Source organism: Herpailurus yagouaroundi, unplaced genomic scaffold (genome assembly GCF_014898765.1).
Source record: "Herpailurus yagouaroundi ecotype Mexico unplaced genomic scaffold, PumYag 208, whole genome shotgun sequence".
In the NCBI taxonomy this organism is placed as follows: Eukaryota; Metazoa; Chordata; class Mammalia; order Carnivora; family Felidae; genus Herpailurus; species Herpailurus yagouaroundi.
Genome location: NW_024412439.1, coordinates 2,718,839 through 2,738,484, shown reverse-complemented (window position 1 = coordinate 2,738,484; position 19,646 = coordinate 2,718,839). Strand labels below are relative to the sequence as shown.

The 19,646-nt window shown below is 42.3% G+C and overlaps 1 protein-coding gene across 7 annotated transcripts in view; it reads right to left on the bottom strand.

Annotated features, from left to right (window-relative positions):
- Window positions 1–19,646, bottom strand: part of SPECC1 (sperm antigen with calponin homology and coiled-coil domains 1) — a 285,514-nt gene that overhangs the window by 225,874 nt on the left and 39,994 nt on the right. The window contains exon 1 of one of the 7 annotated variants that reach the window (XM_040453089.1): window positions 1,770–1,895. The exons of the other annotated variants lie outside the window; for them this stretch is intronic. The gene's annotated coding sequence lies outside the window, so the exon portion shown is untranslated. Of the gene's footprint in view, window positions 1–1,769; window positions 1,896–19,646 lie in introns of those variants that run through there. 7 annotated transcript variants of the gene reach the window in all.

Here is a 19,646-nt window from a genome sequence, read left to right as displayed (position 1 = left end):
AAAGAAAGAAAGAAAGAAAGAAAGAAAGAAAGAAAGAAAGAAAGAAAAAGAGAAAAGCAACCCAATTTTTAAGAACAGGGAATAGTTAAGTAATTTATGGAACAATCACCTACTAGAACATTATACCCCTTAAAAATAATTTTGAAACGAATAACATTTTAAAAACCCTATGCTATAATATCTAGTGGTACAACTACAAAGAAATATAGAAATTTTAAGTTGTTTCAGGGTGTGGGATTGAGTCATGAGTTTCTCTAATTTCTAAATTTACTATGGATTTAGAAGGACCGAGTCCCAGTCCTGGCTGTACCTCTTCCACCCACCAGTCATTCTGACCTCGCCCCAGTTACAAAACCTTTCTATGCCTCAGTTTCCTTGCCTGTAACAATGAAGATCGTAAATGTAGCCATTTCACGGGAGTGTTTTGAGAATCGGATGAGACGATACTTGGGAAGAACTTGACTGCCATACCTCGCACACGTAAGCACTCAGAAATGTTATTTTTATCATATAAAAAAAAGGGTAACATGTTTGCAGGGGAAAATCATTGAAATGAGGAAGCTATTTCACAGGCAGGGTCTATTTTCATTTGGAAGTTTAGTACGGTTAATTTCGTACTCCCTCTGCTTCTGCGGCTTTTTCCTGCTCAGACTGCTGCTCAGACGACACTTACATGTAAACCCACGTGGTGAGGGGAAGATTAAAGGAAATGAAACCTCTACTCACAACCAGAACCATGTAAAAATATATAGTCCGTGGAGCTCAGTTGGAAAGGAACAAAAATCGAGCCATGTTGGGGAGTCCTGTCGTAGAAGTAGAGAACGTGTGTCTTTTTTACTTTTCTGTTCTAATGACAGGGAAAAATCACATTGTTTGAGTAAACTTAAAATGTCAACTTCCTGCATGACTGAGCTCAATATTTTAGCTCAGAAATTGGGCTCAGTGGGAAAAGGAGGGGGGGACCCTAAAAACTTCATTTCTAGAAAATACAGTGGTGAAGAGATGTTTCAAAGTAGCCTGTGCTTTGGCCGGGGCTGGGGCGGGGCCGGGAGTGATGGGGGGGGGGGGCTAGTGCAAAATACTGTCTAAACAGAAACCATATAATAAGTAACTTCCTAGAAAAGCCTCTGTCTTTGTCATATCTTTGAAGTTCTGCCTTCTAGGCCTCATAAGCACAATGTCTGGCTCAGATATTAAGCACTGGGACATTATCAGGCCCTCTGCAAGATGGGAGGGCGCCCTCCACAGTGCTCATCCTCACGGGGAGAAGGCTCTAGAACCTTCCGGGGGCTAAGAACCAGTCAAGTGGGTGCTTCTCTCTACAGGACTTCCCACGTTAGTGACAAGAATGCACAGAAGTAGCCCTATTCACCTTGGTTGTGAAAAGAGATCGCCACACTGCTAGTAATTAGTACCCACAGAGAGGGTTTCTTTTCCCCAAAAACTCTACACATTAACTTAAAGTCAGCACTAATCATCCTCACTTTGCAAGATGAAAAACGTGACAGGCAGCGAAAAAAGTCTATTTTTTCAAGATGTCAGAAGATGAGTTTTCAAATTCGTTTTTAGCTCAAAGAAGCAGGTATATAGCATTAAGTTACCTAGCCCATGAATCGCCAAAAAATGTATTAATCACGCCTTCGTTATATCAGGATTCACTAGGTGTGTTAGACATTATACCTAAGGCAGAAGAACCTCTTCCCCCAGATACAGCTATCCTTCTAAGATTTTCCAGCCCCATCTTAAATAATAACCAACTCTGTACTTACTGCAAAGGCTCTCGCTTCTCGCGCCTCCTGGGAGCTGCTGACCTCAATCAGCAAGCCAGCCGCACTATTCTGGGGTCTGGTGCTGGCCAGGGAGGAAAACCACACTCAAGGGGCCCAGGCAGTGAGCATTTGAGCAATGCTTCACTCAGGAAGCAGGCGGTTCTCTGCTCTCCAGGGCTTCTGACGGCCTCTCCCCTCTCCCTCTCCCTCTCCCTCCCTCCGTCTCTCACAATCTCTCTCCCTTTTCTCTCTCTCTCTCTCTGACTCTCATACACACACAGAGTGCAAAATCATTTCTATCCTACTGGTTCCTGAATACTTACTTTGTACCTCTCAAAAACATAATGATTTAAAGATATAGGCGCGCGCGCGCACACGCGCGCGCACACACACACACACACACACACACACACACACACACACAAAGATATAGGCTGACAAATTTCTGGCTGTTTCCCGAGATAATCAAACAGAAAAAAAAACAAAAAAAAAAAACAACCCAGGCTGTCTTCAAAGGTGAGTTTGCCCTGAAGCCTCAGGGCCCCTCACTTGCCATAACCTGAGGGCTGTAGAATGTTCTAAGGGGGATGGGGAAGTCGGGTTATGATCCAGAAGCATTTCAAAGCCGGCAGCTCTAATGAGCGGACTGAAGCTTGCTCAGAGATAAAGCATCTAAACCTCCAAGCCCCCCTGTCACTTGTTGTAATTTCTTTCTTCATTCTAAAGATCTCCATACCTAATTTTGAATTCCGAGAGCTCCAGAATTATCTGAACATTCTCACAAAACCTGAGGTCCAAGAATCCTGCTGCTACAGATGGCCCCGTGATGATGAGATTGCCCGTAACAACATGGAAGAAATTCTGTGGAGGTGAACCAGCAAAGTGTGTTATATCTACGCTCACCAAGAACTGCAGTCATCAGGGCCGGGCTGAGCTTAGTCACTGCTGGAGTTAGCTGGAGTTTAATTGCTATTATACCAGATAATAGGTGTGAAAAGCAGCCCCCTAGCTCTTTCTTGGCAGAGGAAGTTTTCAGAGCCTCACTGAGGCTGAATGCCCCGGGGTGCACTGTAATGCCACACCCCCCATATGCAGACGTTGCCTTTCTAATGACAGATCACAGTAAGGAGCTGTGGTCAGGCAGTTTAGAGCTGGCCTTCCCCTGTAAGAGCTGTTATTACAACCGTGGCCCCGTACCACTCTGGCAAACACTGCTGCCTTTGGTGGCCCTCCCTCTTTGCCCTAAAGAAATCAAGAGACAGTGCATGGGACCTGCTCTCACTGAAGAATATCCATCCTCCTGGGGGTTGGGGGAATAAAGGTACCTAACTCATGGGGTGGGGGCCCCATGGCCCAGACACAGGAGGTGGTAGTGGATGGGACTCTACAAGTGACGAAACTCCAACTTAGCCTCGCTCAAGCAAAATGGCAACTTACTGGCTTGACTAACTGGAAAGTCTAGGGATGAATTCAAGCTGGCTCCAAGCCAGGAGATTTGGAGGTGCAAACGTCGTCGGGACTTTCTTTCCATCACCTTTCAGCTCAGCTTCCCTAGGTTCCATTCCTTCAAACACCGGGGCTCTTAGGATAGGAAAGGCTTTCCTAGAGGCATTCCATGATAAAGATTCCAAGTCTTCAGCATTCAAGACCTTGGGAGAGAGGCACTCCTCAGAAAGGAAACTTAACGTTGACAACACTGTCCAGAAAGACCTGGGTGACTGACAGCCCCACGAGTTATAAGAAGAGCAGTTCCCAAAAGCAAAAAAACACACACACAAAAAACAAAAAAAAAAACCCCAAAATGCTACACAGGCAAAAAGATACAAACTAGTGCCTTGGATTAAGCCATTCATGTGATTGTGTCTTACTTCCCCAATTTGATTGTAAATCTATTTATAGAAGGATGTACACAGTGTTAAGTGTGGTTATCTCTGATATTGTGGGTCATTTATTTTTTAAACTCACACTGTATCTTCTAAACTTTCTAAAAATAGGGGCGCCTGGGTAGTTCAGTCAGTTGGGCATCAGTTCAGCTCAGTCATGGTTTCACTGTTTGTGGGTTGGAGCCCCGCATCAGACTCTGTGCTGACAGCTCAGAGCCTGGAGCCTGCTTCAGATTCTGTGTCTCCCTCTCTCTCTGCCCCTCCCCTGCTCACACTCTGTCTCTCTCTCTCTCTCTCTCAAAAATAAAAATAAAACCTTTAAAAATTTTTAACTTTCTAAACATAATAAAAATTATTAAATTGTATAATAACACAATACATTTTAAGTTTATTTTTGAGAGAAGAGACAGAGCTTGAGTGGGGGAGGTACAGAGAGAGAAAGGGAGACACAGAATGTGAAACAGGCTCCAGGCTCCAAGCTGTCAGCACAGAGCCGGAGCTTGGGCTCAAACTCATGAACCACAAGATCATGACCTGAGCTGAAGTTGGACGCTTAACTAACTGAGCCATTCAAGTGCCCCAATAACACAATACATTTAAAGAAGTTATTGCATGCTAAACAAATCCTGCTTACAAGCAAAAATATATATAGAATATCTATGAATAAATCTGGTAAGAAAATTACAGTCACGCCCCACCCAAATCTACAACATTTTACTGAACAACAGAAGAGAGGACTGGATGAAAAAAAATATACCATGATATTCCAATTAAATATTCATTCTCCACAAAATAATTGTATAAATGTATTACAGTTCTGATGAAAATTCTAATAGGTGTGAAAAATGCTCTATATTTCTTTTTTTTAACTTTATTTATTTTGAGAAAGAACGTGTACAAATGGGGGAAGGGCAGAGGGAGGGAGAGAGAGAGAATCCTAAGCAGGGTCCACACTCACCACTAAGCCCATTGCAGAGCTCGATCCCACAACCATGAGATCGTGACTTGAGCCAAAATTGAGTCAGACACATAACCGACTGAGCCACCCACGTGCCCCAAGAATTTTGATTAAAATAAAGATCGCATTACTAATCTAAGGATAAAGAATGGATTGTTAAAAATGGTATTGGGAAATTTGGTTAATCATTTGGGGAAAAAAAAAAAAAGACTACTACCTCACACCGTATACCCAAATGAATTCTGATAAACATTTAAGTGGAGGAAAAAAATAAAAAGAAGCATTATAAGAAGTAGAAGAGAGGAGACTGTATCTGAACCTGAACAAGGTGAGAAAGGCCTCTGAGCCCACACACAAAGGCAGAATACATAAAAAAGAAACAGATTTGACTTTGAAGATAAAAATCTTTGGGGCCCCTGGGTGGCTCAGTCAGTAAAGCAACCTACTCTTGATTTAGGCTCAGGTCATGATCTCACGGTTCATGGGTTCGAGCCCCATGTCAGGCTCTGTGCTGACACTGGGAGCTTGCGTGAGATTCTTTCTCTCTTCCCCTTTCTCTGTTCCTCCCTAACTTGTGCCCTCTCTCCCTCCCTCTCAAAATAAACAAAAAAAATATTTTAAGGGATGCCTGGGTGGCTCAGTCAGTTGAGTGTCTGACTTCGGCTCAAGTCATGATCTCACAGTTTGTGGGTTCAAGCCCCACGTTGGGCTGTGTGCTGACAGCTCGGGGCCTGGACCCTGTGTCAGATTCTGTGTCTCCCTCTCTCTCTCTCTCTGCCCCTCCCCTGCTCACATTCTGTCTCTTTCTCTCTCTTTCTCTTTCAAAAATAAATAAACATTAAAAATAATTAATTAGGGGCGCCTGGGTGGCTCAGTCGGTTGAGTGGCCGACTTCGGCTCAGGTCATGATTTTGCGGTCTGTGAGTTCGAGCCCCGCGTCGGGCTCTGTGCTGACAGGCAGAGCCTGGAGCCTGTTTCGGATTCTGTGTCTCCCTCTCTCTGCCCCTCCCCCGTTCATGCTCTGTCTCTCTCTGTCTCAAAAATAAATAAACGTTAAAAAAATTTTTTTAATTAAATAAATAAATAAATAAAAATTTAAAAAACCAACCTCTGTTAATAACAAAAATCCTGTAAATAAAACATAAATGCCAATGACAAGATGAGACAAACATCTCTGCATAACCTTTGGTTCAGTTATTCTATTTGTAGGAATGTATCCTAAGAAAATAATCATGAATATATACAAAACTGTATGCATGGCAATTACGAGTTTACCCTTGGTTATAACAATAACAACAAAGGAAATAATTAAAAGTCTAATTGATTAGATTATTGTAGGTAGATCCATGTAATTAAACATTATGCAGCCATTAAAAGTGATACTATATCTATGGGGTGCCTGGGTGGTTCAGTTGGTTAAGCATCTGGCTTCAGCTCAGGTCATGATCTTGCAGTTCATGAGTTTGAGCCCCACCTTGGGCTCTGTGCTGACAGCTCAGAGCCTGGAGCCTGCTTTGGATTCTGTGTCTCCCTCTCTCTGCCCCTCTCCTGCTCATGCTTTGTCTCTCTCTCTAAAATAAATAAGCATTAAAAAAAATTTCTTTAAATATTCCTTATGATGTAAATGTAAAAATCCTTAATAAAATACCAACAAACCAAATCTAGCAACACATATAAGGACTATACACCATGATCAAGTGGGATTTATCCCAGGAATTCAAAGTTGGTCCAACATGTGACAACCAACCAATGTAGTACACCATATTGATAAAATAAAGGACAAAACCACAGGATTGTGCACGAATAGGTGCAGAAAAAGCACTTGATAAAATCCAATACACTTTCATAATAAAAATACTTAACAAACTAGGAATAAAAAGGAAACTCCTCAACTTGACAAAGGCCAAACTACAAAGAGCACACTTAATGGTGTAAACCTAAAAACAAAACAAAACAACAAACAAAAAAAAAAATTGTGCAAACCTGAAATACTTCCTCTAAGATCAGAAACAAGATAAAGATGTCTCTGCTCTCACCACTTCTGGTCAACATTATAGCAGCAGAGTCTTTAGCCAGGGAAATTAGGCAATAAAAAGAAAGGCACCAGATCAGTAAGAAAATTATAACTATATCTATTATCTCATGATCATATATGCAGAAAAATCTCAAAAAAAATCTACAACAAAACAGAGCTAATAAACCTGTTCGGCAAAGTTGTAGGATTCAAGATCATTATACATAAGTCGTTTTCATTTCTATATACTTGCAGTGAACAATCCAAAATATTAAGAAAACAATTCTATTTATAATAGCCCCAAAAGGAATAAAATACTTAGAAATGTATTTAATAAGATATACGCAATAGTTGTACACTAAAAACTATGAAATATTGAAAAAAATTAAAGAAGTCTTAAATGGACAGACATCTCATGTGCATGTATTATAAGATGGCAATACTCCTCAAATTGATCTACAGATTCAACACAATCCCTATCAAAATCCCAGCTGCTCTTTTTGCAGAAATTGATAAGCTAACTCTTTAACTCGTATGGAAATGCAAGGGACTCGGAATAATCAAAACAATCTTGAAAAGAACCAAGTTGGAAGACTCATACTTCCAAATTTTCAAACTTACTACAAACTATAGCAATCAACACTGTGTGGTATTGACACAAGGAGAGACATAAGCAGGTCAATAACACAGAACCGAGAGTCCATAAAGGAACCGATGCATTTATGGAAGTTGATTTTTGACAAGAACGCTGAGACCATTCAATTTGTCTTTTCAACAAATGATGCTGGGGCAACTGGATATCCATATACAGAAGAATGAAAGTAGATTCCTATCTCATACCACATACAAAAATTACCTCTAAAATGTAACAGGTAAAAATATAAAAATCTTAGAAGAAAACATTAAGTGTAAAACTTCATGACCCTGGATTGGCAATGTTTTCTCAGATATTAAACACAAGCAACAAACCAAAAAGTCTATAAATTAGACTTGATAAAAAAAAAAAATCTTTTGTGCTTCAGAGGGCAGTGAAAATATAACCCACATAGTGGAAGAAAATGTTTGCAAATCATATATCTGATAAGGATCTATTATCCAGAATATATAAAGAACTCTTACAACTCAATAATAAAAGGACAAATAACTAAAAATGGGCAAAGGATTCAGACAGACATTTCTCCAAAGAGAATATAAAATATACAAATGGTGGGGCACCCGGGTGGCTCAGTCAGTTAAGAGTCTGACTTCGTTTCAGGTCATGATCTTGTAGTTCATGGGTTCAAGCCCCATATCGGGCTCTGCGCTGACAGCTCTCTCTCAAAAATAAATAAACATTAAAAAATTTTTATAAAAAACCACACACTTGGGGCACCTGGGTGGCTCAGTCGGTTGAGCATCCGACTTCGGCTCAGGTCATGATCTCATGGTTCATGAGTTCGAGCCCTGTGTCGGACTCTGCTGACAGCTCAGAGCCTGGAGCCTACTTCAGATTCTGTGTCTCCCTCTCTCTCTGCACCCACCCCACTCATGCTCTCTCTCTCTCAAAAATAAATAAATGTTAAAATAAATAAATAAATAAATAAATAAATAAACAAACGTTAAAAAATTTTTTTAAATGGGGGTGCCTAGGTGGCTCAGTCAGTTAACAACCCAAATCTTAATTTTGGTTCACATCATGATCTCACAGTCTATGGGATCGAGCCCTCGGTCAGGCTCTGCTCTGACAGTGTGCAACCCTCCTGGGATTCTCTCTCCCCCTCTCTCACTGTCCCTCCCTCACTTATGCACATGCATGCTCTCTGCCTCTCAAAATAAATAAGCCTTTTGAAAAATGACTGTTCTTGGCACTCCTGTTGAAGATCAGTAGGCTATATATGCATGAACTTAACGTCTCAGGTCTCTGTTCTATTCTATTGGTTTATACATCTGTCTTTATGTCAGTACCATGCTGTTTTGATTACTGTAGCTTTCTTATATATATATATTTAATTTTTTTAATGTTTATTTACTTTTGGGGGGGGAGGGGCAGAAAGAGGGAGACACAGAATCCAAAACAGGCTCCAGGCTCTGAGCTGTCAGCACAGAGCCCAACATGGGGCTCAAACTCATGAACCACAGGATCATGACCTGAGCCAAAGTCGGACATCTAACTGATTGAGCCACCCAGGGTCCCTGTTTTTGTATATTTTTAAACCAGGAAGTGTGATGTCCCCAGCTTTGTTCTTCTTTCTCTGGATTGATTTGGCTATTCGTGTTTTCTTTGTGGTTCCATATGAATTTTAGAATTGTTTTTTCTATTTCTACAACAAATACCATTGGGATTCTAATAGGGTTTGAAATGAATCTGTAATGGGGAAAGGACAGTTTCTTCAGTAAATGGTGTTGAGAAAACTAGATAGACACATGCAAAAGAATGAAACTGAACCCTTGTACCATAGATAAAATCAACTCAAAATGGGTTAAAGAATTAAACATAAGACCTGAAACTCTAACACGCCTAGAAAAAACAAGGCAAAAAAACCTTCATGACATTGGTCTTGGTAATGATTTCATCAATATGACACTAAAGCCACAAGCAACAAACACAAAAATAATCACAACCACATCAAACTAAAAAGGCTTCTGCACAGCAAAGGGAAATAATCAACAAAGTAAAAAGGCAACCTATAGAATGGGAGAGAATATTTGCAAACCATAAATCTGATAAGGGGTTAATCTCCAAAATAGACAAGGAACTCCTACAACTCAATAGTGAAGAACAAAAACAGAAAACCTAATAACTGATTAAAAGATGGGCTAAGGACTTGAATAGACGTGTCTTCAAAGACACACAAATAGCCAACAGATATGTAAGAAAATGATCAACATCACTAATCATCAGGGAAACGTAAATCCTAATCTCAATGAGATATCTCACTTCACACCTGCTGTGATGGCTATTATAAAAAACATAAAAGGCAAGTGTTGGTGAGGATGTGGAAAAGTTGGAACTCTTGTACATTACTGGTGAGAACACAAAAATGGTTCTGCCGGTATGCAATAGTATATGGAGGTTCCTCAAAAATGAAAACTAGAACTACCATATGATCCAACAATTCCACGTCTGGGGATTTATCCAAAAGAACTGAAATCAGACTCTTTAAGACATATTAGTACTCTCGTGTTCATTGTGGCACTATTCACAATAGCGAAGATGTGGAAACAACCTGAATGTCCATTGGCAGATGAATGGATGAAGAAGATGTGAGATGCACACACACACACACACACACACACACACACACACACACACACTGGAATCTTATTTAGCTTTCAAAAGAAGGAAATTCTGCAATATTTAACAAGCTGGATGAAACGTGAGGACATTCTGCTAAGTGAAATAAAGGAGTCACAGAAAGACAAAAACTGCATGATTCTCCTTACCTGAGGTATCTAGAAGAGTCAAATTTATAGAATCGAAGAGTGGAATGGTGGTTGCCAGGGGCCGGGGGAAAGGGGAAATGGGAAGTTACCAATCAATGAGCATAAAGTCTTAGCCAAGCAAGATGAACAAACTCTGGACGTCTGCTATACAATACTGTACCTATAGGCAACAACAATACTGTATACACTTAAAAATTTGCTAAGAGGTTAGATCTCATGTTAAATACTCTTATCACAATAAAATAAAATTCAAAAAATAAAATAAATTACAAAAAAGGGTTATCTCCGGTTCGTAGTATTAACTTCCATTATGCTTTAAAGATTTTTCTTTTTTTTTTTTTTTTTTTAATTTTTTTTTTTCAACGTCTACCTATTCTTGGGACAGAGAGAGACAGAGCATGAACGGGGGAGGGGCAGAGAGAGAGGGAAACACAGAATTGGAAACAGGCTCCAGGCTCCGAGCCATCAGCCCAGAGCCCGACGCGGGGCTCGAACTCCCGGACCACGAGATCGTGACCTGGCTGAAGTCGGACGCTCAACCAACTGCGCCACCCAGGCGCCCCTTTAAGGATTTTTCTACACTGGTTGCAATGAACACATAACAGGTTTACAATTTAAAAAATACTATTTAGGGGCGGGCGCCTGGGTGGCTCAGTCAGTTAAGCATCCAACTTTGGCTCAGGTCACGATCTCACATTTCGTGGATTCGAGTTCCACATTGGGCTTTCCCTGTCAGCACAGAGCCCCCTTCAGATCCTCTGTTCACCACCACCCCCCACTGCTCTCTCAAAAATAAATAAACAAAAAATTAAAAATAAATAAGTAATATTATTTAGGCATAAGAACTATTATCTATCACAAGAGCATTAGACTCTATTTGTGACTGATGGCTTATATTGCAGAAACTAAGCTCATTTGACGCAAAGAAGATTTGTGTGTGTGTGTGACCCAAAGACTTCTTTTTTGAGAGAGAAAAAGAGAGAGAGACCTCACGTGAGCAGGGGAGGGGGGCAGAAGGAGAGAGAATCCCAAAGCAGGCTCCATGCTCTGCGTGAAGCCCAATGCAGGGCTCGATCCCACGACCCTGGGCTGAAATCAAGAGTTGGACGCTCAACCGACTGGGCCACCCAGGTGTTCTAAGACTTCCTTAATTGTAGAAATAATTAAACCCCGGATGAAACATCCTTTGCAAGGACTGAAATCTCTACTCCTGGACTGTCTAGGAAAGAACAGGGTCAGACGATGGGTTACAATGGCACACTGAGGAGTTCATTTGCACAGAGGCTGGGCAGTGTCAGGGTGGTCTAGCTCCAAGAGCTGGATGGAGGAGTCCGGACCAATGCTGAAGGAAACCTCTGTGCAGGCTGAGCTCCTAAGTGCCTCCGTGGGAAACCCGCCAGCTCTCTACAGAACAGAATTTCCTAAACCTTAGCCAAAAATTGAAGCCTAAAAATGCGCTGTTTTGCTCTTGCAAAATAAATTTATCAACTCTAAAAATAACTAGGACAAAGCCAAAAGATGAAAGCCACTCTGAATGGGTTTCAAACAGATGTGTGACAAATTTTTGCAAAGACTGTCAGGAGTCAGACCCTCAGGACTCTTGCATTAGCCGGGAGGTACCCAAGAGAATCTGTTATTATTATTTTTTAATGCTTATTTATTTCTGAGAAAGAGAGAGAGCATGAGTGAGGGAGGGGCAGAGAGAGAGAGGGACAGAGGATCCAAAGCGGGCTCTGTGCTGACAGCAGCAAACCCAACGCTGGGGCTCGGATTCATGAACCATGAGCTCACGACCCGAGCCAAAGCCAGAGGCTCAACCGACTGAGCCACCCAGGTGCCCCAAGAGAATCTGTTATGATGCAGGGTGAAAGGACATGCTCCCAGGGCAAAGGTGGTGAAGATCTTCATGGGTCTCTAAGCTTCATCAGCAGCAGCAGGTCAGTGCTTATTACTGGAAAATGAGTATAAATAGCCAGTGTTTATCTGATGAGTCGGTAGATCGTAATGAACATGCTAGTCTACTAAATACAATCTGAAACGTGACATCTGCATGTAGTATAGAAATATATTGCACTTCTTTGTAAATATCTATAAAGCCTGACCATAAACACTCATTCTGACTAAGAGGAGCTTGACTTCTATGTTAACCTAACCATCTCTTTAGAGGACTTTTTAATTTCGTTCTAAAACATAGCATTTCACTGTGAGAAATTACACAGAGAGAAGTAATTACGGAGGGAGACACACTGCCCTGGGAAAGTGGTGGTTAGTGAAGTTGGCCTTCTTATGAGCCGCGAGGCAAGGTTCATCACATCCTTCCCAAGAGAACATAAAGGGGAGGCCCTTTCCGTAAACACACAGTTGGGAACGAGAAGTTTGTTGGCTTACAAGTTACCATATGCTATGTTTTCTTTTTTTCATAGTTGTATGTTTTTTTGTTTATGTTTATTTACTGATTCCTTTTGAGAGAGAGAGAGAGGGCAAGAAGGAGAGGGGCAGAGAGAGAGAGGGAGAGAGAATCCCAAGCAGGCCCCACACTGTCAGCCTGGAGCCCCACGCAGGGCTCAAACTCCCGAACTGAGAGATGACGACCTAAGCCGAAGTTGGACACTTAACCGACTGGGCCACCAGGTGCCCCTGATACATGTTTGTTTGTTTGTTTGTTTGTTTTTTAAGAAAAGCCCTGCTGTAGGGGTGCCTATAGTCAGTCGGTTATGCTTTGACTCTCGGTTTCGGCTCAGGTCATGATCTCACGGTTTCATGAGTTCCAGCCCTGAGCCTGCTTGGGATTCTCTCTCTCCTTCCCTCTCTCTCCACCCCTCCCCCGCTCATACTGGCTCTCTCTCTCTCAAAATGAACAAACTTAAATTAAAAAATAAATTAAAGAAAATCCTTTAAAAACAAAACAAAACAAACAAACAAAAAAACAACACTGCTGTAGCACCGGGTTGACTCACATGCCTGAATCCTGAGACATCACATAGCCACGAGGTGAGTCTGGCTCCAGAGATGGACCTCCCCCCACACCCCCCATGGTCTTCCCTCCTCAGCACTGACCACCTTCTGCTTCTAGCGATACACCTGCCACCCACACTGCACTTCCCTCCTGAGCTGTGTGAAAATGCTGAGTGAGGCTATGCATATGTTTGAATTTGTTAATTAGCCAGGAATAGGGAAGCAGCGACTCTTTTGGTTTCCAAGCAGATGTTAAACTAATTTTGGGAAAGAACAAGGGCCCCAGAGAGTCTGACGAATGACTCAGCTTCAGTCCCTCACAAGTTCCGTGGCACCTGGGGACATGCCTCTCCGCGGACTCTCCTGCCATCAGGATTCCGAATCTGCAAGAGCCCTCCCAGACCTCCGGCTGCTCTTCCCCCAGTCGTCTCGCTACCACGCTCCCTCCCAGCCTGGTCTGCTCCCCAGTCTCAGGTTCCCTTCCTCCCCTGCCAGACTCACATCGCCCCCACCCCCACCCATTCTGAGCCCCAAGATCCTTCCACCATGCTCCTCACCAGTCCCTGGATGCCTTTACTGCGGCCCTGCTCAGCCAGCCACCAGTCAGGGACTGCTATGTTCCCAGCCTGGGTCTCCCAAGGGAACTATAAAGACAGAACTCGCCTGAGGCCACGTGGCCCTTGGTATCTCCGAGCCACTGATGTGTTTCACTCTAACTGGCTTCTCGCGGAGCCTTGCAAAAAAGCATTTATTTTAAGAACATCTCGGTCAAGTTTAATTCAGAAAGGGAGGGTCATTAGCTTGACTGTGAGCACAGGTCAGGCACTATTCTCCAAGTCAGCCGTATCATTAACAAAGCTGATCTCTGATCTCCATCAGTCTGATTCCTGAACTATATTTGTGATGGCAGGGGTGGGGAAGAATGATGCCGACAATTCTTTTCCACACCCCCAGCGACACCCTTTGACCTCTGGTCCCACCTTCCTCTGTGTGCAGGAAGGGAAAACTAGATAGCCTTCCCTAAATCCACAGAAAGTGGAAGGAAGAAATGAATAGTTAGAAGCAGCAGTTAATGAAACGAAAACATTTTTTAGAATGGTCTTGAAGATTAAAAAAAACTAAAATTAAAAACAAGAAAGAGGACATAATTACATACGTGGCTTTGTAAAACCAGGCGAAACAGATAATTTTCCAGGAAAACACAGATTACCGAAATTAACTCAAGAAGAAACAAACAGTCCCATAGAAAAAGGGCAAAGGGTAAGAAAAGGCAATTCACAAAAGGAAAAATACTGTAAACATGAAAAGATGCTTAGCCTACCTAGCATCCAACAAACACAAACTAAAGCAATAACATATTTTTAAAAGTCCATTGCATGGATGAATACATTTGCAAGGGATAAGAGCGTTAGCAAAAATGTAGGAAATACACACTTGCACACAGTTGTGTGTGTGGCTCCTTGGATGCAGCTGGGAGTAGAGATTGTAAAGAGGGACTTCTCATATTTTACTCTATTTCTATATTTGAATTTTCATAAAAATATGTTTTTTTGTATTATATCTGAAATTTTATTTTTTTAATTAATTTATTTTTTTAATGTTTGTTTATTTTTGAGAGAGAGAGGGAGAGCGAGCGAGTGGGGGAGGTGCAGTGAGAGACCGGGACAGAGGATCCAAAGCGGGCTCTGTGCTGACAGAAAATGGTAATTTGAAATAAGGCCATAGGTTGTAAAATACTTTATGGATCTGAAACATAGTAAGTAAGAAAAGGAGAAAGAGAAAAATAAGCAGCAAAGTGCAGACTGGATATGATATAGAAAACCACACGGGGCGCCTGGATGGCTCAGTCGGTTGAGCCTCCGACTTCGGCTCAGGTCATGATCTCCCAGTTCGTGAGTTCGAGCCCCACGTCGGGCTCTGTGCTGACAGCTCAGAGCCTGGAGCCTGCTTTGGATTCTGTGTCTCCCTCTCTCTCTGACCCTCCCCAACTCACTCTCTGTGTCTCTCAAAAAATGAATAAACGTTAAAAAGAAAAAAAAAAGACGAAAACCACACATGCGAAAATATTAGCTCCCTCAGGGCAAAAACTCTGTTCCATTCACTGCATATCCCTCTGACACAGCATGCCCAGCACAGAACACTTAGTAAATGCTTGTTGAGTGAATAAAAGAAAAATGGGACTAAAGAATATCAAAATGTACTCTGGGGATTTCAAGCTTAAAAGAAAGAAATGAAACAATTTTGTTCACATATATTTCAACAATTTGAAATGTAAAATTATTTTGGGGGCACCTGGGTGGCTCAGTCGGTTGAGCATCCGACTTCGGTTCAGGTCATGATCTCGCGGTTCATGAGTTCGAGCCCCACATCGGGCTCTGTGCTGACAGCTCAGAGCCTGGAGCCTGCTTTGGATTCGGTGTCCCCCACTCTGTCTCTGCCCCACCCCTGCTTGTGCTCTGTCTCTGTCTGTCTTTCAAAAATGAATAAACATAAAAAAATTTTTAAAATTATTTTTGCTGAAATCCTGTTATACTCAATATAACCATTAAGTTGGGATTTATGCTTGTACTGGTCATTTTCCTGCAGCTGACCTTCAATTAAAAGAATATGGGGGTGTCTGGGTGGCCCAGTCAATTAACCTTCTGACTCTTGATTTCCGTTCAGATCATGATCTCAAGGTTTGTGAATTCGAGCCCTGAGTTGGGCTCTGTGCTGACAGCATGGAGCCTGCTTGGATTCTCTCACTCTCTGCCTCTTTCCCACACGTATGCATATTCCCTCTCTCTCTCTCTCTCAAAAATAAATAAACTTTAAAAAAAGTAAGGTTAAAAAAAAAGAATGTGCTTCATCTTGATTAGTCTGGTTACTGTATTTTCACGATGTTTTCGTAATATTCATGAGCTGGTATTTATATTTGTTAAAATTCACAGTTTTCACCTTTTTCTATTTTGTAGCATTATGTAAGTTCAGGAAAGTTAATAAAGCAAAGTGGCTCACTGAAATGTAAAAGTTGGGTTGAGAGTGATATAAATAGAACTCTTAACAATGATAAGGATCACGATCGAATGAACTCAAATGCAAGATAGAGAGATCTCTGCCCTCTGTGTCAAGTGGTATGCCATATAGGCTGTTAAAAAGGGGAAGCGCAGGGGCACCTGAGTGGCTCAGTCGGCTGGGCATCTATCTGCCTCTTGGTTTAGGCTCAGGTCATGACCTCATGGTTCCCACCTTGGGCTCTGTGTTGACAGTGCAAAGCCTGCTTGGGATTCTCTGTCTCCCTCTCTCCCTGCCTCTCCTGCTCTCTCTCGCTCTCTCTCTCTCAAAATAAATAAATAACCATTTTTAAAAAGGGAAGTGCAAATAAGAGGTATAACGGCAAAGACTGAAAAATTGGAATTTATTGGGCCATTCATCCATTTGCTCCTGAGGCTAGAGCACTTTATTGTTTTCGGGAAGCTGCTGGAACGGTAGCAGTAAACCATGTTGTGCCTTCCATGTCGCCATCGAAGTGCAATGGCCTCTTTGGTAAACCAACCAAGTTCTTCCTCAAGGGCAGAATAATGTATCTCAGTGCCAAACTGAATCATTCATCACCAAAGGAAAAGACTGAAACTACCAAGGCATCATTTAAAGTTGCACTCCTCAGACATAAAACACACGCAGACACACACTAAGGAAATGTTGTTGTTGTTGTTGTTGTTGTTTTAAGAACAGCCCCAAGGTTAATGATACATGTTTTGGTCAGAAAGAAAACAGAACAAGATATTAGCAAAACTCCTCTATCAAATAACACACTGGACACCAAGGAATACCAATGGCAGGCCATACGGAAGAGGAATTGTGAGCTTGAGTGAGATCATTGTGAGCTGGAGTGAGATCTGAGGCAGATAATTTCAGTTTACCATTGACTGAAACCTCTGAGCAGGGTATGAATCAGTACCTTTCATGTCTGAGGCTCATATTCGAGGGCTAAGGTCCTCGGTGGAGAAGGACCCAGGGACCTGCGCTGATGGAGGACCTGGTAGGAGTCCAGCCAGGAAGAAAAGGAGCTGTTACACACAGTGTAACTGAACACCAGTCTACACCACTGCTCTTTTTCTTGCAGGAGGGCTGCTGATCTGAATAATCTGATCTTCATTTAGTACTGAAAAAAGGGATAAACATTTTGAATCAAACTACAGCCATGGCCAATCTGTCTTTTTTTTTTTTTTCAACGTTTATTTATTTTTGGGATAGAGAGAGACAGAGCATGAGCGGGGGAGGGGCAGAGAGAGAGGGAGACACAGAATCGGAAACAGGCTCCAGGCTCGGAGCCGTCAGCCCAGAGCCCGACGCGGGGCTCGAACTCACGGACCGCGAGATCGTGACCTAGCTGAAGTCGGACGCCCAACTGACTGCGCCACCCAGGCGCCCCCAATCTGTCTTTTCAATGTGAGGTGGGACGCTGAGTACCAGGGTTTGTTTTCTACTCGAATATACAGGCTGTTAAGGGGAAAGGCACTCACATGGGCATTAGAAATGAGGAACAATATAAAACTGTTTCTTCATGGCATCGAGAGTGCCGGTAAAGACCATTTCTGTAATCTCAAATGACTGGCTGACATCGTACATGTCAGAAATCAATATTTAGAGCAGCCTGAATCTTCGCCGAAATGTCACGATTTCTTTTGAACGCTCAGATGTTAGGGTAACTTGATAGGATCAAACTGCAATGCAAGTACCTAAGTCGCCATGAGTTTGACCTCCCCAGCAGTTGGCAGTTTTCATTACAAATTAAATAAATTTGGGGCACCTGGGTGGCTCAGTTGATTGAGCGTCTGACTTTAGCTCAGGCCATGATCTCACAGTTTGTGGGTTCCGGCCCCGCGTCGGGCTCTGTGCCGACAGCTCAGAGCCTGGAGCCTGCTTCGGATTCTAGGTCTCCCTCTCTCTCTGCCCCTCCCCCACTTGCTTTCCCTGTCTCTCTCAAAAATACATAAACATTAAAATAATTTTTTAAACAAATTAAATGAAATTTTCATATGTCGTTGTGTATTTGAAAATGACACTGAAATGTTGCAAAGCAATATAAACAAGCATTTTTGTGATGGCTGAACCCTCTCCTGCATGAGAGATAGGAGATAAAGCTGGAAAGCGAGACAGGGATCAGACCTCAAACAGCTTTGCCTGCACTGCTGAGGTGTTTGAACTTGGTAACCCTTAGTCTGTGAGGACAATTTAAGCAGAGACGCAAAACGATCAGAATCCCATTTTAGAATGACTGCTCTGACGGCAGTGTGGAGGACAAATACAAGGGAGTAGAGCCGGAAGCGAGGAACCTGTTAACAGGCAATTTTAACGGTTCAGACGAGAAATAATAAATCTAAGAGAGTGACAACAAAATTCAAAAGAGGCTGAATCAAAAGATACCTAAATGGAAATAACAGGACTTGATCATCAGTCGGATTAGGATTCGGATTCAGGGGAGGAAGAGGGAGTTTCCTGGTTTGGGCACAACTTGCTGAGATTTACCATGTGTACTACTTCTCTATCACTGCGTAACAAATTACCCACAGTTTAGCAGCTTAGAACAACCAATGTTTATTACCTCACAGTTTTTGTAGGTTAGGAATCTAGGAAGGGTTCAGCTGGGTTGTTCTAGTTCAAGGCCTCTCATGAGGTTGCAATCAAAATGTCAGCTGGGGCCACATCACCCGAAGGCTTGACTGGAGCTGGAGTTCCAAAGAGTTCACTCACATGCTTAGCAAGTAAGTGCTGGTTGTTGGCAGGAGAGGTCAGTTCCTTTCCAAGTGAACCCCCCTATAGGGCTGCTTAAACATCCTTCTCATGGCACTTGGGATCCCCCAGACCAAGTGATCCAAGAAACAGAGAGCAAGGAGGAAGCCACAATATCCCTAATAACCCTGAAGTCTCAGACCACCATTTCTGCCTTATTTCATTCATGAGAAGAAGGTCACTAAGCCTAGCCCACATTCAAGGACAGGGGAAGTAAGCTCTGCCTCTTGAAAGGAAAGGTATAAAGAATGAGTGGATATATTTTAAAATCATCACATCTCATAAGTGGACAATGAGTTCAATTCATGCTGAATTGGAAATGCTTAAGACATTCAGTGGAAGTGTCCAGCAAGGGGATGAACATACCCCTACAGAGTCATTGTTCAATTTAGCAAGAATAAAATATAGTGGCACCTTGGCGGCTCAGTCGGTTGAGTATCTGACTCTTGATTTTGGTTCAGATCATGATCCCAGGGTTGTGGGGTCTTCTGTGTTGGGCTCCATGCTGAGCATGGAGTCTGTTTAAGATTCTCTCCCCACACCCCTCTCTCTCTCTCAAAAATAAAACTAACTTTAAAAAATTTTTTAAAGAATAAAGTTTATAGAGTGACAGAGTTAGAGGGTCACAGAATTAAGGAGAAAATGAAATATAAAGGAAGCAGGGTCAGCCTAAGTTCACCATGAAAGGAAGTCAACAGTTAGAGATCAGAGTAGGGGATTTTCGTGGGCAAAGGTGACAAAGGTCTTGGTAGAATCCCTTGTCCATTGACTTGGGCCAGAGGAAGGACCTCTTTACTTGAGAGAGAAAGAAAAGAGGAGAGAATGGGTGCTATCCAATGTGCTCCTGTCTCCAGGGAAAATAGATAAGC